The 25,426-nt window shown below is 42.5% G+C and overlaps 1 long non-coding RNA gene across 2 annotated transcripts; it reads right to left on the bottom strand.

The window, feature by feature from the left end:
* Positions 1 to 13,085: 13,085 nt before the first annotated feature.
* LOC121137228 lies at positions 13,086 to 24,575 on the bottom strand. 2 transcript variants are annotated; one of them, XR_005874465.1, is made up of 4 exons: positions 24,184 to 24,575; positions 16,286 to 16,355; positions 14,959 to 15,186; positions 13,086 to 14,856 (listed from the first exon to the last, which is right to left on the bottom strand). It is a non-coding gene; the product is annotated as an uncharacterized LOC121137228 (long non-coding RNA). The 2 variants fall into 2 exon arrangements; XR_005874466.1 differs by lacking the exon at positions 14,959 to 15,186.
* Between the last annotated feature and the right edge of the window lie 851 nt (positions 24,576 to 25,426).

Genomic DNA, 25,426 nt, shown 5'->3' with positions numbered 1-25,426 from the left:
TATAAGTTGTAAAAGATCAATTAAAAGGATTTTTCACAGCCAGGCATAGTGGCACACACCTTTAATCACAATACTTTAATCACAATACAGGTGAGTCTCTGTGAGTTTGTGGTTAGTCTGGACTACAAAGTGAGTTCTAAGAGAGCCATTACTATATAGTGAAACCCTGCCATAAAAAAAAAAAGAATTTTACATCCTGGGGACTCTGCAGACCCAACTTAGCTCTTTTCCATGGACCCTCTCAAACCTCCCTTTGTAGCCCATCTCCATTCCTATGTATCAATGGGTGGTAATAATCAGAAACACTTTTTACCAGAAAATTATGAATATATTTAAGGACATGAGAAAGGATATGATTTTGGGGGGGGGTTCCTCTGTGTAACAGTCCTGGCTGTCCTGAAACTCACTTTGTAGACCAGGCTGGTCTTGAACACACTGAGTTTTGCCTGCCTCTGCCTCCCAAGTGCTGGGATCAAAGGTGTGCGCCACCACTGCCCAGCAGGAATAAATTTCTTAATGAAGACTGTAAACATAAAGAAACAGTAGAATGCAATAATGAAACAACTCAAAACATGAAAGTAGAATTTAACAAAAAATAAAATAACTAATTGAAATTAAAATGGAAACCCAAAGTGAAATTAAAATGAAAGTAAAAAATTTAGGCTGTCAAGCAAAACCCTCAGAGGCAAGCCTCACCAACAAATTAAAAAAGACACCAAAGAGAGAACCTCAAGTGTTAGAGACAAAGTAGAAGATACAGATACCAAAAAAAGGCATAAAACATCCAGGAAATCTTGGACACCATGAAAAGACTAAGTCTATGAAGAATAGGGCTAGAGGAAGAAGAAGAAACCCAGGTCAGAGGCACAAATATTAAAAATATTAAAAATATTTTTAACAAAACCCTAGAAGAAAACTTTCTGAGCCTAAAAAGGAGGTGCCTATCAAGGTACAAGAAGCATACAGAACAAATAGTCAGGACCAGAAAAGAAATTCCCCATTACATATAATAACCAAGACACTAAGTGTACAGATGGAAGAAAGAGTATTAAAAGCTTCAAGGAGAAAAGACAAAGTAACGTATAAAAGTAATCTTATTAGAATAACACCTGACTCTCAGTGGAGGCCCTGAAAGCCAGAAGGGCCTAAATGGATATTCTACAAACACTAAGAAATCACAGATGCCAGTTCATACTGCTATGCCCCAGAAAGCTGTCAATCACAATTGCCAGAGGGGAAAAAATCCCCCAAATTTAAGCTATCCAGCTCTTCAGAAGGCACTAGAAGGAAAACTTCAGCCAGAAGAGGCCAACCACACCCCAAAAGGAACAAATAATCCCACAACAATAAATCAAAGTGGGTCAAAGTCCATACCATAACAACAAAATAACAAGGATCAATAAACACTGCTCCTGCTCATTGATAACTCTCAATAAAAAGACATAGACTAACAGATTGGATTTAAAAAAAGTTTCCATCTTTCTGTTGCATCCAAGATATATACATGTCATCCTCAAGTATAGAAAGCACACCTTTTACACATGCAGTGTGAAAGGATAGGAAAAGATATTCCAAGCAAATGGACCCAAGTGGCAAGCAAGTGTAGCCATTTTAGTATCTGAGAACATAGACTTCAAACTATAAATAATCAAAAGAGGTACTGAAGGAGATTACATACTCATCAAAGGAAAAACCCACCAAGAGGATATTGCAATTCTTAACATTTATGCATCAAACACAAGGACCATAAAGCTTATAAAAGAAACACCGCTATAGCTAAAATCAAATACTGGTCTTTACACCATGAGTGTGTGTGTGTGGTTGTTAATTTGGGTTGTCAGCTTGGCTTCATCTGGAACTAAAACCTAAGAATCTAGGTGCCCATGTGAGGAATTTTCTTGATCAAATCTTTTGAAGTGGGAAGGCTTAGGATGTTAAATTCAGATCTTTTGAGGCAAGAAAATCCACCTTAAATTTGGTTTTTATCATGAAATGGTTTTCTTTCTCTGGCAATTGTGATTGATAGTTTTGCTGGGTATAGTACTGTGATCTTTTAGAGTTTGTGTAACATCCATCCAGGCCCTTCTGGGTTTCAGGATCTCCATTAAGAAGTCAAGTGTTATTCTAATAAGTGTACTTTTATATGTTACTTGGTCTTCTGTACCAGGGTCACACCTTCTTGTGATGGCCTATACAAATAACATGGAAGAAAAAAGTGTTTCCTCTTTGCCTTTTTGCCCTCACTCTCACTGAGAAATTCATTCTTCACTGGTATTAGATCCTACTTCAAGATTCTGTCATATACTGAAGACCAGCTGAAAATTTAGCCCCGTGGGTTGAACAACTACTACATTCTTAGACTCTTCATCATCAGGTGACAGCCATTGTTGAAATAGTCCAACCAAAACCTGTAAGTCATTTTCATAATTTCCATGTATGCATTGGAATTTCTCTAGAGAACCCTGACCAATAATATAGTGGGTGACTTCAGTATCCCAGTCTCACCAATAGGCAGGCCATAGTGACAAAACTAAACAGAGAAATGCTAAAGTTAAATGACATCATAAATCAAATGGATTATCTGAATGTTTCACCTAAACATGAAAAAAGAGTATACTTTCTTCTCAGCAGCTCATGGAACTTTCTCCAAAATTGACCATATACTCAAGTCACAAAGAGAGTCTCAACAGACATCAGGAAACTTAGATACCCCCTTACATCCCATCTGGTCACCATGGATTAAAACTGGTTGTCGACACAACAGAAACAAAAGAAATTTTACAGACTTATGAAAACTGAACAACTTACTACTGAATGAAAAATGGTTTAAGACAGAAATCAAGAAGGAAACTTAATTTTTTTTTAGAATTGAATGAAAATGAACATACTCAAACCTGTAGGAAACAATGAAGGCAGTTCTAAGAGGCGAGTTCATAGTACTAAGTGCATATACATATATGTGTATATACATATTTCTGTATGTATAAGCACTTAGTATGCACATATAAGAACACATAGGAGAGATCTTATTTATCTGTTTGTTTTGATTTGTTTTCTTGAGACAGGGTTTCTTTATGCAGTTTTGGAGCCTGTCCTGGAACTAATTCTGTAGGCCTCAAACTCAGAGATCTATCTGCCTCTGCCTCTCTAGTGCTGGGATTAAAGGTGAGCGCCACAGCACCACCACCACCACCACCACCACCATCACCACCACCACCACCTGGCCATATTTGCAACTTAAAAACACACCTGAAAGTTCTAGAAAAACAAGAAGAAATAGCACCCAAAAAGAGTAAACAACAAAAAATAATCAAACTCAGGGATGAAATAAACAAAATAGAGATGAACAAAAGAATCAATGAAACAAAGAGCTGGTTCTTTGAGAATATTAATAAGATTGACAAACAAACCCTTACCCAAATTAATGAAAATACAGAAAAAGAAGACCCAAATTAATAAATGTTGACAAAGGGAGACATTACAACAAACACCAAGGAAGACAGACACTCATAAGGTCATACATCACACACTTTGACTCCACCAAATTGGAAAACCTAAAATAAATGGATAAATTTCTTTATATATATGACCTACCATAAGTTTTTTAAGATTAAAAAAACTCAAACAGACCTATAAGCCATAGTGAAATAGAAGCAGTAATTAAAAATATTCCAATCCAAAAAGGTCCTGGGCTAGACGGATTTATAAAGAACGAAAAAAACTTGACACAGAGGAAGCGAACAACCAAAATTTAAAGTGGGGCACAGACCTAAACAGAAGGCTCCAAAAGATGAACCACAAATGACTGAGAACTCCTTAAAGAAACATTCAACATCCTTAGTTATTGGGGAAGTGCAAATTAAAACTACTATGAGATTTCATCTAATACCAATCAGAATGGCCAAGATCAATAAAACAAATGGCTGCTCATGCTGGGAAGGATGCAGAGTAAGGGAACACTTATCTATTGTTGGTGAGAATGAAAACTTGCAGAACCACTTTGCAAGTCAGTGTGGCAGTTCCCTGGGAAGCTGGGACTACCTCAAGATCCAGCTATACCACTCTTGGGCACTGTCTTAGTTGTTTTTATTGCTGTGAAGAAACACCATGACCATTACAATGTTTATAAATGAAAGCATTTAATTGGGGTAGCTTGTTTACAATTTCAGAGGTTCAATCCATTATCATCATGACTGGGAGCATGACAGAGTGCAGACAGACACACTGCTGGAAAAGTAACTGAGAGTCCTATAGGAAGTCAACTGAGACACGGGGCAGTATCTAAGCATAGGAAACTTCAAAGCCCACCCCCAAAGTGACACACTTCCTCCAACAAAGCCATGCACACTCCAACATAGCCACATCTCCTAATAGTGCACTCCTTATGAGATTATGGGGGCCAATTATATTCAAACTACCACAGACACATATTCAGAGGACTCTACACCCTACAATAGAGAAACTTGGTCACCCACATTCATTCCTGTTTTATTCATAATAGCCAGAAATTGAAAACAGCTTCAATGTTCATCAATTGAAAAAAGAATAATGAAAATGTGTCACAGTTGTACAATTGAATATTATTCATCTGCCAAAAACATTATGAAATTTGTAGGTAAATGGATGGGGCTAGAAACAATCATCACAAGTGAGGTAACCCAGACTCAAAAAGATAAATATTGTTTGTTTTTTCTTATATGTGGATATTAGCTTTTAAAACTTCAGTGAGTACTAGTATGTATAATACCAGAGGTTAGATACCTAGTAAGGGACTAGGTGGGAGGAGAGAATTTCCTAAGTAAGGGGAAATACTGTATGTTGTTATGGAGAAGTAGAGACAGACTGGAGTGAAAGGACTAAATGGGGAGAAGGAAAAAGAAATGAGGAAGGAAGAAAATATAGGGAGGGACAATATAAAGACGCTAAGGCCCATTTGAGAAGCTTCCTAAAATATATATTCAAGAAATCAAAACGGAGTCAGCAAACAATGGTGGAGACAGTGCCCCAACTAGACATTTCATGCCACCAAGTAAAATATCTTGTGCCAGGATGGGCTGCATCTACTGAAGGAGATTGTTCTAGAATGTTTAAAGATGTGTTACATTCATTTATGCTGCAAAATATAACTTACCTATATGAGGGTGTGATACATTTGTTTGTGCTGCATTTGTTTAATTATGTAAAGATGTGTTGCTGTTTCACCTTGCCTGCCTAAGGCACCTGATAAAAAGCTGAATGGCCAATAGCTAGGCAGGATAGGGGTACGTAGGGCTGGTGGGCAGAGAAAATAAATGGGAGAGAACAAGAGGAGAAAGAGAATGAGATAGAAAGAGAGGAACATGCCTGGGGCCAGAAGCCAGGCAGTCACCAGACAGACAGACAGACACAAGAAGCAGGAAAGTAGGACAGAGAGAGAGAGAGAGAGAGAGAGAGAGAGAGAGAGAGAGAGAGAGAAGCAAGGAAGGAAACAAAGGTAAAAATCCCCAAGGCAAAACATAGATAAACAGATTAAAATAAGACCTACGCTAAGGCTGAACATTTAAAACTGATAAGTCATCTCCGTGTCATGATTTGGGAGCTGGCTGGTGGTCCAAAAGAAAAAGCCTACTACAGGAGATGCCCCAGGGGACACCAAGGAAGCGTCCAATAGTTTCAGGTAATTGCCAAAGCTATTTGTTATTCTCTATAAACTGATAGTAAGGCTGAAGATAATACTTACATAACTTATTGGACATGGGTAAGTTGGGTTGGTAACTAAATAGGGTCTTCACCCCTTCTGACTAGCATTATGGTACTCTACATGCTACCAGAGGAGAAAGGTAATCATCAACCCAACTGCAAATCCTGTGATCTATAATATTGACCTGCCAGTGAGATATTCTAGAACAATAGTGGCACATTGTGGGAGTAACCAACCACTCTCTGATTGGATTTAAGACTCACTATGTGAGATGGAACCCATACTTGACATTGTACAGGTGGCCAAGAAACTGAGACTTGATAGGCCATGGGCTTAGTAGAAAAATAAATACCATTGTTCTACTAAAGGAGCATTGACATTCTGCTATACTCATAAATCAGTGCCTTACTCAGTGTGTTAGTTTTAAAGAAAATATCCCTCAAAGGGAGTAACACTATTAGGAAGTCTGGTCTTCTTGAGGAAGTGTGTCACTGCAGATATGAACTTTGAGGTCTCACATATGCTGAAGCCGTGCCCAATGAGACAGACCACTTCCTGTTGCCTGTGCAAGATGTGGAACTCTCAGTTACCTCTCCAGCACCATGTCTTCCTGCATGCCACCATGTCCCACCATGATGATAATGGACTGAACCTCTGGAACCATAAGCAAACAATTACAATTAAATGTTTTCCTTTGTAAAAGTTGCCATGGCCAGTATCTAGGCAATGAAGGTAGGTGGGATTTTCAGGGAGAGAGAGGAAGAAGAGGAGGAATCTAGGGTTGAATTATGCTAGCAAGACACCAATGAGACATAGTGGGAGTCAGATATACAAAATGAAAGAGGAAAAAGCTACCTGGTAGAACATAGATTATTAGAAGCAGGTTAACTGAAGGTATAAGAGCTAGTAGGACAACCATAAGCTAAGGCTAAGCCTTCATGGTTAATAATAAGTCTCTGTGTCATTATTTGTGAGCTGAAAAATCCAACTACACTAAGACACTCAACCATCATCAGAAGGGCTTCTCCTTGCAATAGATGGGAACTAACTCAGAGATTCACAACTGGATGATGTGCAGATGCAATAGATGGGAACTAACTCAGAGATTCACAACTGGATAATGTGCAGAGCATGAGAAACTTTGGAGTACCAAGGCTTAAATACGATGTTTTCATTCAGCCCTACTCTCAGTCCTCAGGGAGCATCCTAAGAGAAAGCTGAAAGACTGTAAGAGCCTGAGGGGATAGATGACCCCAAGGAAACAGTGTCCCCTAGACACAACAGGGCTGCTACACATACAAATTCTCAGAAAACGGCAGCAGGTACAGGGCATGCATAGGTTCAAGTCAGATGGAGCTCCAGTACTGAAAAGGGGGAAGTGGCCACAGAATCCGACCCTCAGCCAAGAACTTATCTGCAATTGATACCAGCTTGTGAAGGAAAAAATAGTGTCCTCCAGTGGATTCTCATTGGGTATGTTGTCCATACTTCAGGGTAGGCTACATGCCCAGCAGTAGGTGGCCGGCACAAAATGAGCCCAATGGTATTTTTGTAGAGTTCTTGTCTCAAAGTACCTTAATTGATTGGGCTTGCTTGGTCTTTTGCTTGCATATTTTGGTTTCTGTTTTTATGAGTTTCCTTTTTTTTTTTTACTTGTGTGTGTGTGTGTGTGTGTGTGTGTGTGTGAGAGAGAGAGAGAGAGAGAGAGAGAGAGACAGACAGACAGACAGCGAGAGAGAGAGAGAGTGAGAGAGAGAGACAGGCAGCGAGAGAGAGAGAGTGAGAGAGGGAGAGAGCGAGCTCTTGGTTTCTTTGTTTTTATTTCATTTGTTTCTTAAAGAGAGGGAGGAAGGGTGTAGGGTTGAGTGGGCGGGGAGGTGAAGAGATCTGCAAGGAGTTGGGGAAGGAAGGGGAAAAGTGTGATCGGTACACATTGTATGAAAAAATCAATAAAAAGAAATTGTCATGATGAATATCTGCACTTCTCTGTAAAAGTTCCCAAATGATTAACTAGATTTCTTCAGAACCTACAGAAAGGAGCAGCTTCCTAAAAGTGAGTGCAATGCGAGGCTTGCTCCTGAGGCCCTGTAGATTTGGAAGGGTGGGTCTCACCAGGGTTCCCAGGCTACAAGCCTGTTTCCCAGTGCTAGGGTGTTAACCTATGAGAGTTCTGTTGCAGTGTGTTATTTTAAGGTGTGTTACATTTTTTTATGCTCTAGAACTTTTGTTTATGCTGCATTTGTTTACCTCTGGGAAGCTGTGACTCTTTACCTGTCTAAAACACCTGATGGTCTAATAAAGAGCCGAACAGTCAATAGAAACTCAGGAGCAAGGCTGGGCCAGGTTGGCAGGCAGAGAGTATAAACAGAAGGAGAAATCTGGAAAAGAGGGAGGAGCAAGATAGAACAAGAAGAGGAGGCCGTCAGGGGCCAGCCACCCAGCCACCCAGCCACCCAGCCACCCAGCCACCCAGCCAGCCACAGAGCAAGACTGAAAATAAGATATACAGAAGTAAGGAAAGGAAAAGGCCCAGAGGCAAAAGGCAGTTGGGAAAATTTAAGAAAAGCTGGCAAGAAACAAGCCAAGCTAAGGCCAGGCATTTATAAGTATTAATAATCCTCCATGTATGATTTATTTGGGAGCTGGGTAGCGGGCCCCCAAAAGAGAAAGAGCCCCCAAAGAGTGAAGAATAAATAAAAGAGCAGCAGAGTTCAGCTAAGTGGGAGGTGACTGGGTCACAGGGGCTCCATTATGAGTGGATTAAATTATGAGGATAGGTAGGAGTGGGTCAGCTCTCTCAGAAGCAAGTTGCTGGGAAAAGGGCAAGCCTGCCCTTCCCCAGGCAGCGCGTGCCCTTCTGCAGACCGCTGCTCTCCTTCTGCTTCCCCGCCACACTGTGATACAGCCGGATGACCTTGCCAGGATGCCAGCAGCACACTGCTCACAGCCTCCAGACACCAGGATCCCAAGCAAGATGAATCTGCGTGCTCAGCCTCTCAGTTATTTGGTCTTGAGAACACAAAGTGGGCTGATGCGCCTCCGTTCTCCAGGCTTTCCGGGATGACCGTGTAAAGACCCACCATCATGGTCCTTGTGGTACATGGCCTGCACTAACACAGACCTCATGCCAAACTAAAGCATGTCTCAAAAACAAAACAAATGCTGAGGAGCAGGATCACTTAGTAAACCATTTGCCTTGTGGGGGTCTGAATTACATCTTCTAAACCCATGTGAAATTCTGGGTGTGATGGATGATTTTGGTTGCCAACTTGACACATCTGGGAAGCCGGTAACTGCTCAGATGAGACTGACTTGTGGCCATGTCTGTGAGGCCAACTTTTCTAGGAGGACCTAGTCTACTGTGGGCAGTGCAGTAGTTACCTGAACATGAAAGGTAACAAATGCTGAGAAGCAAGCCAGTAAGCAGCGTTTCTCATTTCTTCCATGATCTCTACTCCTGCACTGAGTTCCTGTCTTGGTGTCCCTCAATGACAGATTGCAAACTCTAAGCCAAATAGACTTTCCTCTTGAAGTTGCATTGAATCTCTATAGTGCCTCTTTGCATTGGTTCTGCCCTGTCTCTTTCCAGTCAGTATTCTCATTCTTTCAACCTTTCTCTAACCTGTATATAATTTCGTGATGGTGTGTGTGTGACTTGGAATCCCCAAAGTTATGACTGCGTGTGAAGTCAGAAGTAGTTTGTAAAGTAAAGCTGGTATTACTCATGTAGCGTGTAAGTCTAGTGACATCCAATGAACCCTGACACTATGGAAAGGCATGAATGTGTCAGTGTGTCTACACTGATGGCATAGCTCTCTCACTACAAAGAGCAGTGAACTTATCTGCCTCAGGACAATTACCCAACTCTCCCAGATCTTGGGTAGCCATAGACCAAAGTCTCATTCCTGGTCAACCATAAGGGCTTGTCTGGTAGCTCTTCCAACAATCCAATGGAAACACAGTCTTTATTTCACTTGATTTTGAAATCATCCAGTAAAAACTCCTTTTCTCTGGGGGGATTTGTTGGAAATATTTGAAAGCAATGTTGAATTTAAAAGGGTATCTTGAAATGGGATGCAGAAGTCATGAAACGAGAAGCTGACCAAACACTTAGAGAAGAGCTACAGAAGGAGATCTTTAAAGGTACTTTACACACAGCTGCTCTTTATTCCTGGGAAACTAGAAAACCACCTTTGTGCAGACGGTGCATAAGCCCAGACCTGAGGCCCCTTTGAGGTGTCACCTGGCCCTGAAGCTCTGTGCAAATCTGGCTAGGCAAGTTCTCTACTACTAGACCCCAGAACCAGCCCTCTTTTGAGAGAGTCTCACTTAAGTTACCAAGGCTTTTCTTGAACTTTCTCTGCAGCCCAGGCCAGTCTTGATCTTGTGATTCTCCTGCACTGCCAGACCCAGTGAATATTTCTTAAGGTGTGTATCAGTATGACTGAGCGTAGGATGGTCGTCTGTTTAGTCACATATTATTGGTGTATATGAAGATCATCCTAAATTCTTGACTTCTTCACAATTCTTTTTCGCTGATTGTCATCTCCTCTGTTCGCCATGGCATCCCCCTCCTCTCTCTCCATGTATGGATTTTTGGAGGCTAGAAGTCTATACCAGGTATTGTCCTCAATTGCTCTCCACCTTGTGTTTTGATTCAGAGTCTCTCACTGAACCAGCAGCTTGTGGACTGGCGCTAGACTGTCTCAGGTAAATGTTCTCTACCTTCCCGGCTCTGTGATTACTGTTACACTCAATTTTGGTGCTTTTTGCTTATTTTTTGTGGTCCTGGGGTTTCAAACAAAGGTCCTTTTGCTTGTATGGCAAGCTCTTTATGGACTAAGCCATTTTCCCAACTCTATCTTTTTTTCTTTTAATGCCCTATGATTTTTGGCTGAAACATGGGCTTCTAAATTATGTCACGTTGTCCCTTGGGGAGTTGGTTCTGGGATTGCCTTCAGGTTCCAAAGTCCATATGCAGTTGCCTTGTATAAGATTATCATTGGGGACTTCTGAACTGTCCTTTGTTTCCTCCACCCCTTGCCACCAGTCACCCCTCACCCATCTGGTGTGGAGAAGCCCTCCATCAGGTTTTAGTTAACCAGTTGCAGGAGGTCAACGTCCATTTCAGTGACGTAGCCGCTGAAGAGGAAAAGAAACACTCCCCATGATGAGGGCCTGCCCATCCCTAAGCTTTTCAATCAATCTCATTCTTCTCCTATGAAGTCTTTGTGTGCCATGAACCACCCCCCCCAAGTAGCCCATCTTTATTCTTCAGGGCCACCTTTGACTCAAACTTGATTCCTTCAAACAATGCACTTCTCTCTAATTTTTGGTTACTTTAAAGGCATTTAACTACAGTAACAAATTGCCCAGCCTTTGGATAGAGCCAACTCTGATTGTTCATATTTATTTTGATTTTATGTGTGTATTCTTTGTACTGCTAGACATTGAACACAAGATGTCACATATGCAGAGAAGGCACTCCACCCCTGAGCTACAACTCTAATCTCCTCTGATGCTTTAAACCATGTCTAGATGATTAATGATTCCTAATACAATACAATGCTGTGTAAACCATTGTTAAACTGTATTGTCTAGGGAACACTGACAAGAAAAAAATTTGTGTACATCAACAAGGATACATTTTTTAAAGCAAAGCAAACAAACAAAAACATGTCTGGGAACTGGCCAGATAGCTTAGTGGGTAAAAGGAGCTCATCACTAAGGATAAAGGCTTGAGTTTGATTCCTGGGACCTACATGGTGAAAGGGGAGAACCAGCTCCTGCAGATTGACCTCTGACCCCCACTAGTTTACTGTTGCATGCACATGCTCTCTAACCCTCCCTCCACTTAATAAAAATATTTTTATCTACACTTGGTTGACCCGTGTATGCCAATCCATGGATGCAGCAAGCTGACTATAAAGTGGTAGCTATGGAAATTAAGTGATCACCTGTCTCCAGATTTGTTATTTTTGCTATTTGTTGCTTCCTAATTTTCAGCCCTATAAAAAATATTCTCTAAAGCATGTATTCTTGTTTGGTCACTGGAGTCTCTGCTTAGTTAGCCTAGAAGCCATGTGTCTACTAAATATACCGGGAACCAGTGTCCTCAGTCTTCACATAGAGGCCATTTGTAACACTAGGCCATGCAGTTGACAATTCTACCTCAGCCTTCAGTGTCTGCATGTACAGAGCTTGGAAGGAACTAGATGGTTGAATGATGGAGCAAGAAGAGACTTGAGATAATGTTACCTTTTATTTTTGATTTTTGTACCATTTGAGCATTGAGTAAATGTATGAAAGTAACTGTAGGTTTTGGGGATTTTTGGGGGGGCAGTCTCTCTGTGTAGCCCAGGTTTGCCCCCAAGTGTGTATCCACTGAGTTCTGGTCCCTGAATTCGCCCATGTGTCCTGCAGTACTGTGTTTTTAATATGCAACACAACTATAGACTTCAAATCAAGGGCAATCAAAGGAGCTCAGACATGGGGGACCCTAGCCAATTATTGGGACCACCCATTGCTTCCACCCAAGGTCTTAACCACAGAGCCCAACATCATGATAACTTCAGCACATTGGCTCTGCAGATATGCACCACACTGCAGATGTCCAACTCCTGGTCCTATTGGCCATTTGCTTTGTGATTCTGGACAAGTTACCTCATCTTTGTGTGACTCTGTTTCCTCAGTTATAACTTAGGGTTGATGCACCTGCTGCTGTCCATGGTGCTACCCCACAGGGGGATGCAGATTAATTCACATCAAGGGCCTGGTACGGTAAAGCGTTGATTTCTGTAATTGTTAACTGACTTCAGCAAAGAGGGAAGGACTCCATTTCTTAGGACTATAGCCCTGTCACATGCTATCAATAAGCCATGAGCACTTAGCAGGATCTTGACAGATTCCTTAAGTACTCTGCATCATTCTCATGGGATGCCTTGCTCAGTGAGTATCATAAAGAAGGAATGATTGTAGCAGGCTTTCTCTTGGACCACTAGCCCCCCAAATCATGACACAGAGACTTACTAATTATGAATGCTGGGTCATAGCTGGCTTGTTTCTAGATAATTTTTTTTGAAAACTTAAATTAATCCATTTCTATTCATCTATGTACTGCCCTGGGGCTCGTTAACTCATCTACATACTGTCAATCCTGCTTTCCTGGTGCCTCCATGTCTGCCTGTCTGTCTGGCCCTTGGCTGGCTGGCCCCTTTTCTCTCTACCCACCACCCTGCCTATTCCTCCCCTGCCTAGCTATTGACCATCCAGCTCTTTGTTAGACCTACCAGGAAGGCAAGCAAGATGAAACAGCAACTCATCTTTACATAGCTAAACAATTATTCTGCAACATAAACAAATGTAACATATCTTTACATAATTAAACAAATATTCTATTCCGTGGCAAATGATTATTAATCATTCTTTAGAAGTGACACCACTGAGGCTTAGAGAGACTGAATAACTAGCTCAAAATCATGGCACTCCTGCTTCAGCACAGCATCAACAACTCAACAAGCGGAATTGTCAATTCACTTCTCAGGAAACAGCCTAAATAGCCCAACCCCCACCTCACTACTGGATCCTATGTTCACCCACACAGTTCACTGGGGCATTTTTCTGCTATTAGTAATAGTAACTCAGTCACCCACTGCTCTCTTCAAACCTGAAAAAAGGGAGCATTGTCTTTCTAAATCTTAAATTTTTTTGAGATGCTCTCTTTATGTAGCACAGACTGGCCTCAAATTAAGGTCCTCCTCCCTCTACCTCCTAACTGCTGAGACTACTGGTGTGTGTGTCGCGTCCTTTTTAAATCTCAAGGTTCTTAAAGTTCTGTTCTCCCTGTATCACCAGTAGCCTTCTTCAAGCACAAACTCAGATCAAAAGGCACATCAAAACTCTTTAGTGTTAGAAAGTTTGTTTGCAAACAAAGCCTCAGACCTAAAATCCCAGATCTGGGTGGCTGAGATGGGAGGTTCTTGAGTTTAAGGCTGCTTGAGGTGTGTGGCAATACTGTGTCTCAAAAGTACCCCTTACAGATATGGGCATTCTATGGAATGTGTATACTGATGCTATAACCCCCAATGTGAGGTTATTTGAGGGTGGGTCTCTTGGTAGCAGGTCAGTTTAGATGAGGACACAGGGCAGGGTTCTTGGTGGGACTAGTGTCTTTCCTAAGGTGAGGAAAGAATAGTATCTCCTCCACCGTGAGGACACAGCACCGTGACAGTCTTCAGACCAGAAAGCCAGCCCCTGACAGAATATGCCAGCAGGTACCTTGGGCTTGCCTTGGCTTCCAGAACTGTGAGAAGAAAATACCTGTTGTTGGAGTCACTCTGTCTAGGGCACCGCGTCAGAGCAGCCGAAGCACACTATGAAGGAAGGTCTCTGAACACAAGACTTTTCAATTTTTAAGGAAAATGTTAATTTTATAAAATTGACAAAGATCCAGGCAGTGGAACAATAAAGGAAGAGGGTGAGTGGCATGTCTGTACTGTGCTCCACCCAGTAAGGCGTAGCTGGCAATGCCATTAGGGTACAAGTGCTTCTAGAGAGTCGGTTGTGACAAAAAGTGGTGGCTGCCATGCCATAATTCATATCCACCTACTGAGCCTTCTGTGAGAGGTCAAGCGGCAGATGTCATGGATGCTTCCCTGGCCATGGTCAGCTCTGGGAGATCTGAGAGTGGCAGTTGGTGCTAAGGCATGGGAAAGCCTGCTGTGTTGAACATCTGTTGCAAAGGAAAAGAGAAGGCCAATCTGTAGGGATTTCCATTTATAGAGTTTGGAGACACATGTTAAGTGGAATTTACTGCTCATTAGATCAGAGACCTTGGAAAGACTCTGCTTAAACTATGATAAGTCTCTTGCCTGGGCAGCAGGCGGATACCTGCATGGGCTCCTGAAGAAGAAGGCAAAGGCTGGTTGTCTTTTTAAAAGGAAAGATCAGTAAACACCATGGTCTAAAACACTGTCTCGTGCCAACAAGAGCAGGACTGACACACAGGCCGCATACACCCTTTCCTAAGCAGTTGGCAGACATCAGTAACCGACCACAGTGTGCTCGTTTCGAAGATAACGTCACTGTTCCAGCTCAGGGCGCAGGGGCCACAGACCGTCCTTCGGATGTGATTCTCCGACAGCTGCTTGACCGCCATTAGCTGGATTTCTCCCAATCTGTTGGAGACACCACAGTAAACATTTTTAGCTGTAGCCCCCCTTCTTCCCTCTGGCGCTTTACCTCAGCCCCAGCTCTCCATTCCCAAAGCATCCTCGTACCCTTTTCTTTTCTTGCTTCTCTGTGGCAAGTTCACCAGGGCAACTCTGGTTATGTCAGGAACGATGTTCCATGTGTTTAGCGATGGGTGGTCCGACAGACTTGTTCCTGTCTGTAGTCAGCCACAGACAGTTCTGCTCATGCGTGGTGTGCCTCCCCTTAGAAAAGCGTGGCAGCCAGCCAGAAGGGAGGCCTTTTCAGGTAGCATTTGAAAGATCTGCTGATGTGTACTGTTGATAAAAACAGAACCATCTGGAGACTGCTGTGTCTAGGTTCACGACTTACACACTGACAAGGTGCAGCACACTCCTTGCCCTTAGAAAGCGTTTGCAAGGGCATCAGGGCCCCTCTTAGTTTTCGTTGATTATCATTATTCCCTTGAATATGTCCAGAACCCTCCACAGCTGAGGATTTTTCTCTCTGACCCATTTTATATTAATACATCCACGGAAAGAAATGGCTATTTGGAGGCTCGCGCAGTTCTCTCTTAGCATACAGGGTCAAAGGCACTCTTACATCCTGTCAGTCGGAAAGAAAAATAATAAAGGGAAAACGTCCATCTGGCAGGGAGTTGTTATATGTAATGTGGGCTTTATGTGCCATTGTTATGTGTAAAAGAAGACATTTTCCCAGTGTGCATGCCACGGGTCTTTTTGCTTTTACAAGTCTCTCTGATTATTTGTTATAACCCTCACTTCAGAACATCCGACCCGGCCTTCTACAATGCTTATTTTTTTGTATTGACTTAAATCTGCAAACAGTATTTTTTCATCATTCTGCTCAAATGCATGGTCTTCTCTTGAACTGATTGCTTTTTAAAGGCTTCTTATTTATGTATGGGAGAGGTTTGCTTGCAGGTGTGAATGTGTATCATGTGCAGGCTGTGTGTCCATGAAACCACTGGATCCCCTGAAACCATAGCTACAGATGCTTGTGAGCCATCATGTGGATGCTGGGAACTGAATCCAGCTCTGCAAGAACAATAAGTGATAGCTCCTGGGCCATTTCTCCAGCCCCTTGGGTCCTAATAGTGAAGTATTTAACATTCTGTCATTAACCTTTCTTAGTCACCTTCACAGTAGAATTTAGTCTCAGAAAGCGGATATGATGCCGGGCGGTGGTGGCACACGCCTTTAATCCCAGCACTCGGGAGGCAGAGGCAGGCGGATCTCTGTGAGTTCGAGGCCAGGCTGGACTGATAGCCTCCAAAATAATACAGAGAAACCCTGTCTCGTAAAACCAAAAAAAGAAAAAAAAAAAAAAGAAAGCAGATATGACATATAGGAATAAACACTGGCCCCATACAACACTGTACACCAGGTTACTTACCAGGTATAGACCTGCATGACAAACGACTCATTTGTTTCTGTCCTTCCCATCCAGGCAATATGGTTGATTCCTGTACACGTCAAAAGAATCCATGATAGATGACACCAAGGAACTTGGGGGCATGATGTGACTCACAGCTTGGTCCCTAGGATGCTTTAGGACTCTACAAACTGAGCAGATGGTCCTGGGTCTAAGAGCCACTCAGCCTAGAACTAGGGCAACCTCATGCTCTGAAGTATTCCAGGGTTTCTTTGCTAGCATCAGGAGTAGCCAGCACCCCCAGTGGGCATGGTGACACAAGTCCACAACCCTAGTACTCAGGAGGCTGAAACAGGAGGAACACAAATTCAAATTTAACCTGAACTGCACAGTAAGACCCTATCTTTAAAACAAATATTAAGCCGGGCATTGGTGGCACATGCTTTTAATCCCAGCACTTGGGAGGCAGAGGCTGGCAGATCATCTGTGAATTCGAGGCCAGAGCAAGTACCAGGACAGCCTCCAAAGCTACACAGAGAAACCAAAAACAAACAAACAAACAACAAAACAAAACAAAACAAAACAACAAAAAAACAATACCAAATATCTCCTGACAGCAGAAAGGGTTCGTTGAAATTCATGTATTGCTGTTTGAGAGCCAGTCTAATACAGTTAAAAGACCATGAACTTGGGGTTAGATCAAACCCAAACTTGACTGGTTGACCTCTAGGGACTTGTACTCTCTGAGCAACCGACTTTTGCTATGTTAAATAACCACAATGTTTCCAATATCATACGGCTCTCAAGAGGGCTTAATGCAGCTGTGGATACAGAAGCCCCATCTATTTATGTAGGCACAAGGCTGGAGTCCTACTGCCAAAAGCCGGGTAAATTTCCAAAGCTTTGCATTATCTCTGCTAACCAAAGTCAGTTAATCATTGACTGACAAAAGCAGGTCACAGGAGACCTGGAAACCACAGAGTTGTCCTTCAGCTCGCTGTTTCCAAGCAGAATTTAGGATTTTATTTATGAACACATTGTACTGATGTTAAAAACTTAACACCAAAGACAATACGGAAAAAGACAGCTGACAGCAACATGCAGGCTCACACAGAAACACGCTTGACACATTCATCTGGGATCTCTTGTCAGCTGCATGAAAGGGCAGTGTGGACTTGGTCCTTTGGCAACTCCAGTAGGTAACACCAGCTCTGGCACAGAGCACAGGTTAGTGCCTTGCTCTAGACACCTTCCCAGGGCCCCACAAGACGGTTGTCACCAAGCTCTGGTGATCAGAGGTCAGGCAGGGTGTGAACTTACATGATGGCAGTCATGAGTTTCAGCATCCTTTGCCAAATTCCTCAAGACACATAGAGCCCAGCATAATTTGCATAGCGCAATAGATAAAGCCAAGACACAGTAGTACTTTGGCATGGTAGTGAAGCCAGGATAGAAAGTGTATTTTAAAGTTGGGTTCAGTGTTCAAACACTTGAGGGTAACCTGATCAGACGCCATCTACCCACAAGGGAAGACAAACAGAACAGAACCTCCCAGTGTCAATCCAGGCAGCAAAAGTGCTTACCACCTTCATTTTGATTCCCCAGATATGTCATGTCTAAGCCAACTATTTGTTTTAAAAGCTCACACTGGGGTGGTTTTTTTTAAAGCTATAAATATGAAATAGAATATAACCAATTTTAAAAGCTAATAAAAAACTTCACAAGAATCAAGAAATTATTGTCCCATTAATTAATTGTCTAACACATTATTTTGTTTTTTTGGTTTTACGAGACAGGGTTTCTCTGTATTGTTTTGGAGGCTGTCAGACCAGCTCGGTCTCGAACTTGCAGAGGCAGGCGGATCTGCCTGCCTTTGCCTCCCCAGTGCTGGGATTAAAGGCGTGTGCCACCACCGCCCGGCTTAACACATAGTTTTATATATAATTTTTGTATGTGAGGGATTTGGGTGCTACTGATATCAAAAAAGTTAAATTGTAGTGTCTACTAAAAGGTAAAGCAGGCAAAGGGAATAAAAAATATTTACAGAGGGGGAAACTGAGGCCCAGAAAGGCAGAGTGACTTGTACAGCAACTGTGGTTTGTATATGGTTTGAAAAGTGGTGGTGACAATGTTGGAAGGAGGGGTCTTTGAAGAATGATGACATCATGAGGTCTCTGCCTTCACCGGTGGAAGAATCCGTTCAGGGAGTTTTAAAGGAGTGGTTTTGTTATAAAGGGGAGTTGTCTGGGGCCAGGTCTGATTTATCATGTGACACCATTCACCTTGTTATAATGCAGCGTAAGGCTCTCATTGAATCCTGACTAGAGATCAGCAACATGTTCTCGGATTTCTCAGCTTCCAGGACAGCAAGACAGATAGACTGTTATTCATGATAAATAACCAACTCTGTAGCATTTTTATTATGGCATAGGAAATGGACCATAACACTGACAAAAAATTGAGTTTGGCTTTTGTTCTGTCAAAGATGAAACAGAAAATCCTGTCATTATGAGATGAGAGTGAGTGTAAATTCTACTATCTCACCCTAAAGTTTGTGCCATTGGGCTTCATATTCTAAGGACTACTGTCACTAATGTGCAATGTAAAATGACTTAAATCCATGTAAAGAGAGATTCATAGTGAGTCAAAGCCCTACTACTAACCAACAATTGTAAGTCAAGTTAGCCAGTTAGAAACAGCAGGGTTTCCTGCTGCTGACATCTGTCCTTCAAAAGCCACATGTGTAGCACATTTTTAATTTGGGCCACCAGCTCACAAAAATGACATGAATACTTATTAATTATGAAATACAATTTCATAGCCTATTATAATATATAATATTATTCACAATATGAAAAGCCTATAGCTCAGGCTTGTCCCACTAGTTCTTATAACTTAAATTAAACTGTTTTTATTCATCTACTTGCTGCCATGTGACTTGTGGCTTTTACCTCTCCTCCTGCTTGTCTTGCTCCCTCTGTGTCCGGCTGGCGACTCCCTGTTTTCTTCTTCCCAGAGCTCTCTATCCAGAGACACATCTTCACATAGTGTAAAGGAGTATTCCACAACACACATGGATACTAAAGTTGAATGGCCACATGACTCAGCTACACCCTTCCTAGGTACGTGCCCACTCTAAGTCAACACACCACAGGAGATAACTTGCACATTCATATTTATTGCTGCACTGCTCGCAAAAGCCAAGAAATGGAGACAAATGACATGTCCATCTACAGAAAAATGGATAAAGAAAATGTGGCACATATACACAATAGAAGTCTCCACCCATAAAGAAAATAGAATCATGACATTTTGGGGGAAATCGATGGATCTGAAGATAATTATGCTAAGTGACATAAGTCAGATTCGAATGACAAATACCGCATTTTTTTTCATAATGTGTAGTCTGTGCCTGTGTCTGTTGTCTGTCTGTCTGTGTACTGAAAAGAGAAGGCCACAGGAGGGGAGGAAATAATCTTGGGGGCTTAGAGGAGGGAAGAGGGTGTAATGGAACATAGAAACATGAGGGAGAACAATGCAGAGCGAGGACAAGGGCCAGCAACAGGGGAGTGGGTAGGGGGAATGAGAGATGGAAAGGAGGGAGGGGGATGAATGAGAACAAAGTATAATGGTATGTATGCACGGAAATTCCAAAAAGAAACCCATCTCTTTGTGTGCTAGCTTTAAACATCGAATTTAAAGTCACATGAAAGTAGCTAGGAGAGAGAAGTTTTATTTGTTAAAAGAAGAAAACAAAACAAAACAACCACCTTCCTAACTGGGCAAAGTGATGTGTACTTAAGAAGCTGAGGCAGGAGGACTGCTCTGAACATAAGGTCAGCCTGAGCTACATAGGAGAAGCCGTCTCAAAAAGGAAAGCACAGTACAATAAAATGACTTCTCTCGACCATCAGAGGCAGCTGGGGTGCTGTCCTCGCTCTTGTGTTTGGAGTAATACAGTGCTTTTCTTCATTAGTTTAATAGCAATTCCCTAAGCCCCTGTTGCATGCTGGGCACTGGGTATACTGGGGCATGATGTCCTCGTGGAATTTATGAGCTACTGGGGGAGGTGGACAGCATACAATCACAAGATGTTTATGCTTTCTGGTGAGATATGAAAGACAGCAAGTAGCAGAGGGCCCAGCCAGGGGAAGGACTGGGATAAGGAGAAGATCTGTCTGGCGGTAGCAGCATCACAAGCCATCATCAACTCGGATGGAGCCTGTCCTGAGGTGGTGAGTTCCAGGAACTGCCCTTGAGGCAGAGGCCAAGTGCAGGAAGGGCAGTGGTAGGAAACAGGTAGGTGGGCTGGTGGCTCCAAAACTGTAACTTCACAACTCAAGAATGTTACCTGGAAAGCTGAGTATGGTGGTACACACCTACAAATGGAGGAGCTGAGGCAAAAAAGTCCTACGTTCAAGGCCAGCCTGGGCTAAGTAGCAAACAGTCTTGAGTTTGGCAGATGCAGTCCATCCCTGGGTAATTTGGCATCAAGGAACATACCAAGCTGGCTGGTCTCAGTCTAGGAGTGACCCAGGACAAATGTAAAGAAGGCAGATGTGGACTTGGTATGGACCTTGAGGGTCAAGGCATTTGGTAGAGACTGATGACACAGGGGTGTGGATTCTGCGGGGGTGTCAGACCACACCCAGAAGTGGCTGAGTCACTTCCTGGAAGGTGGTACTTAACTAAGGCTACTTAATCCCGCTATCCACTTCAACTGAATGGACCTGGTGATGAAGCAGGAGTACAGCCACGCATCTTGGGGCTGAAGGGACCAGGGAGGCCATTGTATATTACAGGTTCCAGCCTACACTCCAGTTCCAGCGGAGGGAAAGCTCAATGCTGATGGTGATGAACTCTTAAACTAGCTTCCAGACTCTTAGGCTCTGAAGCACCTGATCAGCAATCACAACCCAGTAATCACATGGCAGCCTGCATGCATGCAGACAGAACACTGTATAAATAATAAATAAGTAATCTTTTAAAAATTGAGCTATAGGTATTGAGACTATGTGATAGGAGAGGAATAGATAGGGATAGGAGAAAAATTGGAATCGCCCCAGGGTGTGGCAACAGATGATTTCACATCTAGAATGTCTATGCTGAAGAAAAGTCCACAGTCAGTAACTTCTGAAGTCAAAATAAAAGAGAGATTACAGACAATTGTACAATAGGAATTAGCAGTTTTTATTTCAAGTGTATAATTTTTAGAAGTATAAAGCGGCACCAGAAGGAGAACGCATGAATGACATGAGAATATATTAGCATGCTGTGTGTGCATGTACATGCTCACACCTGTCATATGAGCACTGTGCTGTTTCCATGGCAATGTGGAGGGGGGCTCACTATGAAGCAATCTTGTTACATTTAGACATACTTATAAAGATCCATGTACTGAAAGCTGTGAGGGAGATATTTTGAACTCAAAGGAAAAATTATTCTCATCTTCTCTGGGGTGAACTCAAGCAATCACCCCTGCCTCTTCCAGCCACACTCCTGCCATGTACCTCAAATGCTTTGGGCACATTTTCTCACAACCTAGCCTTCCACAACCTCAGTCATTCACTGGTCCCTAGGGGCTTCTCCAAGCTTTGAGGACCTTCATTATCATAGCACCCTTCCACCCCTCCCCCACAAACTCTTAGACTCTTTCCATATTAAAACGTTATCACTAATCTGTGTGGAGTTGCAGTAGTACCAGTAATACAAGGAAAGACAAAGAACCCACGAGGAATCTAGAAAGGAGGCTGATGGGTAAAGTGGTTGCTGTGCAACATGACAACGTAAGTCTAATTCCCAGCACCAGAATAAAAATGCCATGTGAGGTGTGTGTTGTAGTTGATTTTTTGTTTAACTCTTTGAGAGCCTGCCATCCAACTCCCAAATAAATACATGGAGACTCATTCTTACTATGAATGCCCGGCCTTAGTTTGGCTTGTTTCTAGCCAGATTTCCTAATTTAAATTATCCCATCTCTCTTTACATTTTGTCTCTGGGCTTTTTACCTTTCTTTATTCTATATATCTCCCTTTACATCATGGCTGGCTGTGTGGCTGGGTGGTTGATCCCTGGTGTCCTCCTCTCCTCCTTTTCTCACTCCCTGCTCTTTCTCTTTCAAGCCTAGTTTTCTCTTCCTATTTACTCTCTCTGCCTGGCAGCCCCCTGCCTGTTTCTCTCTCCTGCATCACTACTAGCCTTTCAGCTCTTTGTTGGACCAATCAAGTGTTTTAGACAGGCAAAGTAATACAGCTTTACAGAGTTAAACAAATGCAACATAAAAGAATGCAACACATTTGCCATCATTAAACAAATGCTCCACAACATAAACAAATGTAACACATCTTAAACTAATAATCCACAACTGTGTGTGTGTGTGTGTGTGTGTGTGTGTGTGTGTGTATGTGTGTAATCCCAGCACTATGAAAGTGGAGACAGGAAGATCCCCAGAAGTTGCTGACTAGTCATTTTAGCCAAGTTGGTGAGTTTCAAGCTCAGTGATACCTTGTCTCAAAAAATAAGGTGAAGAAGCGATTGAAGTTGATGCTTAAAACTGGCCTCTGACCTATACATCCATATGCACACTCACCCATACACATTCATGCACACAAGTGTACACACACACACACATACACACACACACACACACACAATGAGAGAGAGTAATGGGCTACAGGGGGATATGGTCAAAATGTATTATATAATTGGGTGAAAATGGCCTTATGTGACCCTGTATAACTTCTTTAAATGTGAAAAATTTGACCATATACCCAAGATTCTTGCAGTGGTGGGTCTTTGGTTTATATCGTCTGACTTCTTTTGGGGTGGCATAAGGATAAAGAAGCAGAGCTTGCTGGGCAGTGGTGGTGCACGCCTTTATTCCTAGCACTCGGGAGGCAGAGGTAGGCAAATTTCTGTGAGTTCTGAGGCCAGCCTGGTCTATGGAGCTAGTTACAGGACAGGCTCCAAAGCTACACAGAGAAACCCTGTCTCGAAAAGCCAAAAAACCAAACCAAAACAAAACAAAAAAGAAACAGAGGCTTTAGGTCGCTATTTTCAACTTGGACATGGGCCTCCCAAACGTTTCCCTTTCTTCTGATCTCACTGTGGGATGTCACAAAGTTTGGCTGTTAGTGAGCAAGTTAACTCCTGAGGTTCTGCTCACTGAGGATGACAGAAAATGATTTCTACTGATGGCTCTGTATTGTTTCTAATAATTCTTTAAAAATAATACAATTATTATTAGTATTACTTTGGGGGCTTGGATTATATGGTCAAAGCTGACTGTGGACTCTCAGAAATTCTACACCTGGTTTTAATTCTTGCAAATAATTATACTTTGGGGTATTTCTTTTTTCTTCCTTTATTTGCCTCTTTGTGTCTAGAATGTCCAGAAATAGGGATTCTATTTAATTAGCATTCCTCCACTGTCTATGTATATTTTGAAAGGAACACACTTAGATAGTTGTCTAGGGTGGTTTTCTCATAGGAAGCTCTTGTCATCTGCCTTCTTAACTGCAAGTCCAATGTAGGCGGCACAATTTAAAACCAGAAAATCAGCAGGGTGTGGTGGTGTACCCCTTTAGTCCCAGCACTATTGAGGCTGAGGCAGATCTCTGAGTTAGAAGTCAGGCTGGTTAGATCAGCTTACACGATATGGTCTAGGTGGTCTAACAGTGACTGTCTTGCAATGGAGAGGCCCAGAATCCCATAGCTGTTCAACCTACAGGGCTCAGTGTCTCAGCAGCCCAAAGCCAGTGCTGAAGGCCTAGAAGGTTCCTAGAAAGCCACTGGTCTTCAGTCCACATTAAAGCTCAAAGTAAGGTTGTAACATTGGACAAAGGAATACAGCAGTAGCAGTTGATGAACCTGCCAGGGAGAGGTCATCAACCAGGCAAGAAACAAAAAGATGGGCTTACCCTGTCTTCTTCCACCTCCATCCTCAGCTGCCACAGAAAGGTGCAGCCCATACGAGGCTGGGTCTTGCCATTTTCAATAATCAGATCTAGAAAATTCCTTACGGGCGTACCCAGCGCTTGTCCTGTAGTTGTTTCCAGACAGAGAAAAGCTGACGGAAAGGAATAGTGGTCACACAGGCTATGAAAAGAGCTGGGCCCACAGGTTCTCCTGAGCTCAGTGCTTCAGTCTCAGAGACCAGGAGCAGCTCAAGCTGCATGGCTTCCTTTTCTTCTTTTGTTTGCATTTCTCAATGGGTTAAGACAGAGGTCAGTGACAGTCCCCACGGTACTGTCCCTCTGTCTGTGGGCTCTGCTTGTCATGTAGAATTAAGAACCATGCCGGTGGTGTGGCTTTGCCGGCGAGACTTGCTTTATATGAATGAGTCCATTGGATTTAATGAGATAAGGATTTAAATAAACGTAACAGATGCTGGAGAGGGTGTGGGGGAAAGAGGAACCCTCATTCACTGCTGGTGGGAGTGGAAACTGGTGCAGCCATTTGTGGGAAACAGTGTTAGGTTCCTCAAAAAGCTACAAGTAGATCTATCATATGACACAGCTGTACCACTCCTGGGCATATTCCCAGATGATTCTACATCCTACTGCAGAGATACCTGTTCATCATGTTCTTTGCTGCTGTACTCATAGTAACCAGGAAAAGGAAACAGCCTAGTTGTCTGTCAATGGATGAATGGATAATGAAAATACAGCACATATATACAATAGAATTCTATTCGTGCCGGGCGTTGGTGGCGCACGCCTTTAATCCCAGCACTCGGGAGGCAGAGGCAGGAGGATCTCTGAGAGTTCGAGACCTGCCTGGACTACCAAGCGAGTTCCAAGACAGCCTCCAAAGCCACAGAGAAACCCTGTCTCGAAAAACCAAAAAAAAAAAAAAAAAAAAAAAAAAAAAAGAATTCTATTCATTAGTAAGGAGAAATAAAAGTATACAATTTTTAGGAAAGTGGCTGGAACTGGAAAATATTATACTAACTGAGGCCAAGCCAACAAGCACTGATAGTTCTCTCTTGCATTCGGATCTTGGCTTGTATGTTTTTATATGTGTGAGTCTATGTGAAATCGAAAGAGGGAAGGTTCCAGAAAACCAGAAGGGGCCCCTGAGAGGGGAAATTACTTCCAAAAGAACATTGCCCTGTGACCAAATCCCAGTAACTAGTATCTAAGCTTTATTCAAAACTTAAAA

Source organism: Mesocricetus auratus, unplaced genomic scaffold, assembly GCF_017639785.1.
Source record: "Mesocricetus auratus isolate SY011 unplaced genomic scaffold, BCM_Maur_2.0 Super-Scaffold_100676, whole genome shotgun sequence".
NCBI lineage: Eukaryota > Metazoa > Chordata > Mammalia > Rodentia > Cricetidae > Mesocricetus > Mesocricetus auratus.
Note: the sequence above shows the minus strand (reverse complement) of the source record. Positions and strands in the feature narration are given on the sequence as shown.